Source organism: Lipotes vexillifer, unplaced genomic scaffold (assembly GCF_000442215.2).
Source record: "Lipotes vexillifer unplaced genomic scaffold, Lipotes_vexillifer_v1.1 scaffold1003, whole genome shotgun sequence".
Taxonomy (NCBI): Eukaryota; Metazoa; Chordata; class Mammalia; order Artiodactyla; family Lipotidae; genus Lipotes; species Lipotes vexillifer.
Window position 1 is genome coordinate 1546222 of NW_006798890.1, and position 5241 is coordinate 1551462.

The following is a 5241-nucleotide window of genomic DNA, read 5'->3' on the forward strand; positions in this document are numbered from 1 at the left end:
GGGGGGGGAGGGGGGGCTGGAGATCACGCCACCTGCCTGTAGGGTTGTTAGGAGGTTGAAGTCAGAGAGGTCAGAGAGGTAAGGCCTGCAGCACAGAGCCAAAAGCCGGCACTTTGGAGGCCCTCAAAGAACACCAGGTTCCTGCCTGCTCTTCCCATTCAACTGGAAGGCCTAAATGCCCAGGAGGGACTCAGGCAGTGGGGGCCGCAGGAGCTCCAGGGGGAGGAGGGAGGGAGAAGCTGGGCTGGGAGCATTCAGGCAAGACTTTAAATCTGGTCTTCAATTTATTTATTTATTTATTTTTAAAGGGCCTGAGCATCTTCCCTGAAAGACTCAGAAATCAATCCAGCCCAGCAGAGGGGGCCAAGTTGAAGTCAATCAATCTCCCACTCCTTTGTGGGTAGGGGGCAATTTTTCAGCCTAAGTGGAAGGCAGGGAACATGTGAGTGTAGGGGGAGAAGACTTGGGCGACCTGGGTCCAGGGAGACACCAAGGTGGGGGCCTTTCGCAGCCTTAGAGCTCCCACAATCCCCTCTGGACTCCCCAGGCCACCCCAAATAAACACGCAGCTTGAGTGAGAACAGGGTGCTCACTGGCTTCAAGACAAGCTCATCCCCCACCGCCATTTCAGTCCCCTTTTGAGCGGTGGACCCAAGAGGTGGGGAATTCCTGGCAGGCCCCGGGGCCGCCCAGCTCTAGGACCCTCTCATCTAGTGCTTGGACAGGGCCTTCCCAAGGACACTTTGGGGCAAGGAGGGGGACGCTCCCTTCCAGGACAGTCTGGGGTTCTGGGGGGTGAGACAGCAGTGAATAACTCAAGAGCTATGAGCCGCCATGAAATGAATTCTTGCCTCTGAACAGGAATCTGAAGACAAGGCTCTCTCGTGCCACCTCCTCCTCCGGTTCCTGCTCCCCGGCCCATGTCTCCCAGCCGCTGCTGAACTAGCTTCCTGTGGCCCATCAGTCAGGCCTGATCTGATCTCAAGACCAAAGAGGCAAGAGGAGGCAGGGAGGGAGGAAGAAAGGAAGGGAAGGAGGGAGTTGGCCTCCAGGGAACCCCGGTCAACGCAGCTCACCATTGCCGCCACGGTCTCCTAGGGCTCCAACCACCCAACATGGCAGAACCTATTGACAGGGGAGCAAACTCAGCCTCCAAGAGCCTCGACATTGTGACAGACACACAGCTGATAAGGAGCCAGGCTTCAGCCTAGGTTTCCAAGGTGAAACCCAGGTGCTTCAAATGACCCCAAGGAAGAAGAGAGGCTCCCACATCCTGAGGCTGTGCGGCTTAGGTCTTTCGGGTCTGAAGCCAGTCTGAGCAGGCAGGAGGGCTGGACTGGCCAGTCCCTGTCCCAAACAGGCTCGGTGACCCGAGGCAAGTTACTTCACATTTCGGAAGATCCCTTTGTCCAGTTAAAATCTGTCCTGGAGTGACCTTTGCCCTCAAGGGAAAGGGGATATGTTCCTGGGCTTTGGAACTGGACTTGATTTCAAATCCTGGTTCTGCTCTTTCCTAGTTGAGTGGCCAGGGACAAGTCACTGCCCTCCTTGACCATCACTGCCCACCCCTGTGAGATGGAGTGATGAGACCATTACCTGGGGGTTTGGGAACATTGGGAGAGCACAGTGCTCAGCACCTTTGAGGGATCCACAGCTGGTGGGCGAGGGGTGGAGAGAGCCCAGTGAGAAAGCCTAGTGACTGTGATGTGTGGGACCCAGGCCTACCAAGTTCCCACCTCCTTGCTATGGGACCAGGCAAGTGGCTTTCCCCCCACAAGAGGCCAAAGCGCTCTTGGACCTGGGAGGGCAGACTAGAGACTCATTTGTCTGACCTTTCACGCTCTTGGGCCCTCAGAGAACTTATGCAGTCCTGGCCTGTACACATCCATCCTGCTCTGTCCTTCCCCATGCTGGCCCAGGCTCTAGTCCCACCCTACCCCCAGAACAAAAGGGACATTTGACATTCTTTGTCCTGTGCAGACTCATTCTCTGAGTGTAGGACCTACCAGGCCTTGCAGCTGGGACCTGCCGCCTCCCCACTTCCCCCAAGTACCCCCCCCACCCCGCCCCCACCCAAGTCCTGGCCCAGCTCTCCCAAGAGTCTAGAGGAGAGGGAGGGAGGGAGGGAGGGTCCTTAAAGGAGCAGTCTGCTCTCAGAAAGTATTCCCCACCCCCACCATCAGAACTGGCAGGAAGGAAACCAAGTGGGGGAGGGGGACAGGAGAGGTGTCCAAGGAGATTACCGGCATATGACTTGTTTGGGATTGGAGAGGGGCCTAAACTGGGGCTAAAACCTACTCTTCCCCTGGCTCCCACCCAAGGGCTCTTTCCATTAAACAGTTTTTTTAGTATCTTTTAAAGGAAATGGTCCCAACCCTGCCTTGATTTGCTGTGTGACCTTGGGTGAGTTCCTTTCCCTCTCTGGGCCTTGGTCTCCCTTGTATAAAAGAAGAGAAGGAACTGGAGGATCTCTCACATGAGAGATTTCCTTAGCCAGACCCTGGCCAGGTGCTGGAATACCAAAGACAAGTCATGCCCCCAGAATCTAGTCCTAGGATTCCACCGGCAAGAGTCACAAAATGACTTTTAAGGTAAAAGCAATATGTTTCCATGAAAATAGGACCACCCACCCCCCATCCCCACTGCCAAATGGTAGAGGAGAACTAGCCTCCCTTCCCTCAAACGGATACAGTCCTGTAAAGACCTCCAAAGCTACCCCCGCCCCTTTATCTATCAATAGGCTTGAGAGACAAACAAACCGAATAGTGTTCTCCTTTTACAGAAAATAAGGCACACAGGGGACAGGCCCCGACCCGCCCTGGGAGCTGGTGTCTGGAAGTGATGCCTGAGCACGGAGCCCAGTGGAGAGAGATGGGCGATGGATATTCTGGTCGAGGGACCCAATGAGCAACGGAGAGGCACTGACACAACTTGCTGCTGTTCCTTTGGGTGGAGCTTGGGGTTTGCCGGAGGGGAGCAGAAAGTGGAGGCTGGAGGGTCTTGGCTGCCTGGCTTAAGAGTTTGTCCTCTGGGTGCTGAGTAGCTAAGGGGGGATTTTATACCCGGCGGTATTTGCTCACCACTGCTGTAGTAAAGGGAATGAATGGTGGGGGCCCAGACAGAGACCAAGCGACAGCTGCACACACAGGTACCTTCTGACAAAGGGGCCCGAGGAGCCTCAACACGCCAGGGGGGAGGGGGAATGGAGCAATTCTTCCCGGGAAAGAGGGGAAGTGAGTGGGGAGATGAAGCAGGGAAGAGGAAATGAAAGATTAAGTGCGTAAAGGCCATAAAGCTCAGAAACGTCCAGGCTGGATGGATTCCCAGTTCATAGATACATTTATGTTCTAGGATGCCCAGCCAGGCCTGATACCCCTGCAAGAGCAGCCACCCAGGGAGGCAAGGGGGCACGGGGCTGGAGGAGAGCCCTCATGCTGCCCTGCTCCTCTCTTGCCCCCTCCCCTTCACCTACCTCCAGCTCCTCCAGGCTGGCTGACAGCCCAGCTGGAAGCAATTGTGGGAGCCTCCAGCCTGGAGAGCTGCATCCCACAAAGGGCCCTGGGAAATAGCAGCCCGCACCCCAGACAGCCTGCAGCCCCCTCCCCCCCTGCAGACCCCTGCCCGGAAATTTAAAACAACTGCTCTACACAGTCTTAAATCCTCCAGGAAGGAGCTGGAGTTGGCAGGAGGGAAGCATGAGGCTGGCCAGGGCCCTGCCTGGAACTCCCTCTCTCTCTGCTCCCACCCTGAATTCCCCCGAAAGACTACCTCCCACCTGCCCCCGCCCCCAAAGTCTTGCCATGGGCTTCCCAGGTCCTGGGCTTCCTATGCTGGTGTTCATTGCAGGGTACCGCAGCTGCAGCCTGTCGGAATCACCACGTAGGCTGTGAGCACCCAGAGAACAGAATGGTCCTGAGCCTGCTTGTCCCCAGCATCGGGTCTACCACAGAGCGAATGCACGGTGTATACATGCAGAATGAACAGATGAAGCCACCGTGTGACCTTGAGCCATTGCTTGGCTCTCTGGGACTCAATTTCCTCATCTATCAGATGGGCACGATAACTTTTTAACCCAGTCTACTTTCCAGAGTTGTGAGAGTTAAGTGAGAATCTTTATGCAAGATTTTATGAACCACGAAGCTGATGAGTCACAATGATTCAATTCTTGCCTTCCTGGCCTCAATTTGCTCATCTGTAAAATGCGGGCCTGAGTTAAGTGATATTGTGATCAGATGATATTCTGAGACTTTCGCCAGTGATGAGGATGCCCAAACTTTCTTAGGTTCCTTAAATATCAGCTGGGTGGTAGGGGAAGGGAAGAGGGTGAGGTGACAGGGAAAGCGCCCTGCCTAGGGTTTAGAAGGGCACTATTTTAGTTCCGGCTTGGGCCCTGACTTGCTGGATGAGCTTCTCTGGGCCTTAGTTTACTTCTCTGTAAAATGGGTGTGAGTGGACACAGGATGCCTGAAGTGACCTCTAGCACTCAAGTTCTATAATGACAGGACATTATCCAGAGGACAGTGGAGGGCTACTGATGGGCTTTGAGCAGCACAGTGGCATATACTAAGAGTCGTATTTCAGAGCACTCACTCTGGCAGTGGTATGGTGTATGCGTAGAACGGTGAGGAGTCTGGAGTCTGAAGACCTGGAAGGGGGCTACTGCCTTTGCACAGGCAGCAGAAGATAGCAGCCTCCATGCCTTTCCTCATGCCATGCCCCAGGCCTGGGCTGCCCTGCCTCTTCCCAATATCTCCTGCTTTTTAAAACTCACCCATCTTTATGACACAGTTCAAGGACCACCTTGTCTATGAGGGCTTCTCAGATTATCTCTGATGCAGTTAATGAACTCCTCCTCTGCCATCCAGTTTCCTAGCTTTGCGTACCTTCATCATGGAATGAGTTTGAATTATTGGTGTGTGTGCATTTGTGTACATGCATGTGTGTGCACTCTTGCCTGGGCTGTGAGCTCCTGAGATTAGGGTGGGTGCCCCATCCCTTCCCATATCATTTCCAGCACCCATCACCTGGCTTGGCCCAGAGGAGGTGCTCGGTACATGCAGAGGACTGAGGATGCCAGAATATCCTGCTCCTTGAGTCCACCTACAGGGTAGGAGACTGGGCTTCAGCCCCAGCTTAACTGCTAACAGCCCTGTGACCATGGGCCAGTCACTTCTCCTCTCTGGATAAAGGTCCCTTTTGGCCACATGGGAATTATCTCCATTGTTCATTCTCAAGTCAGGA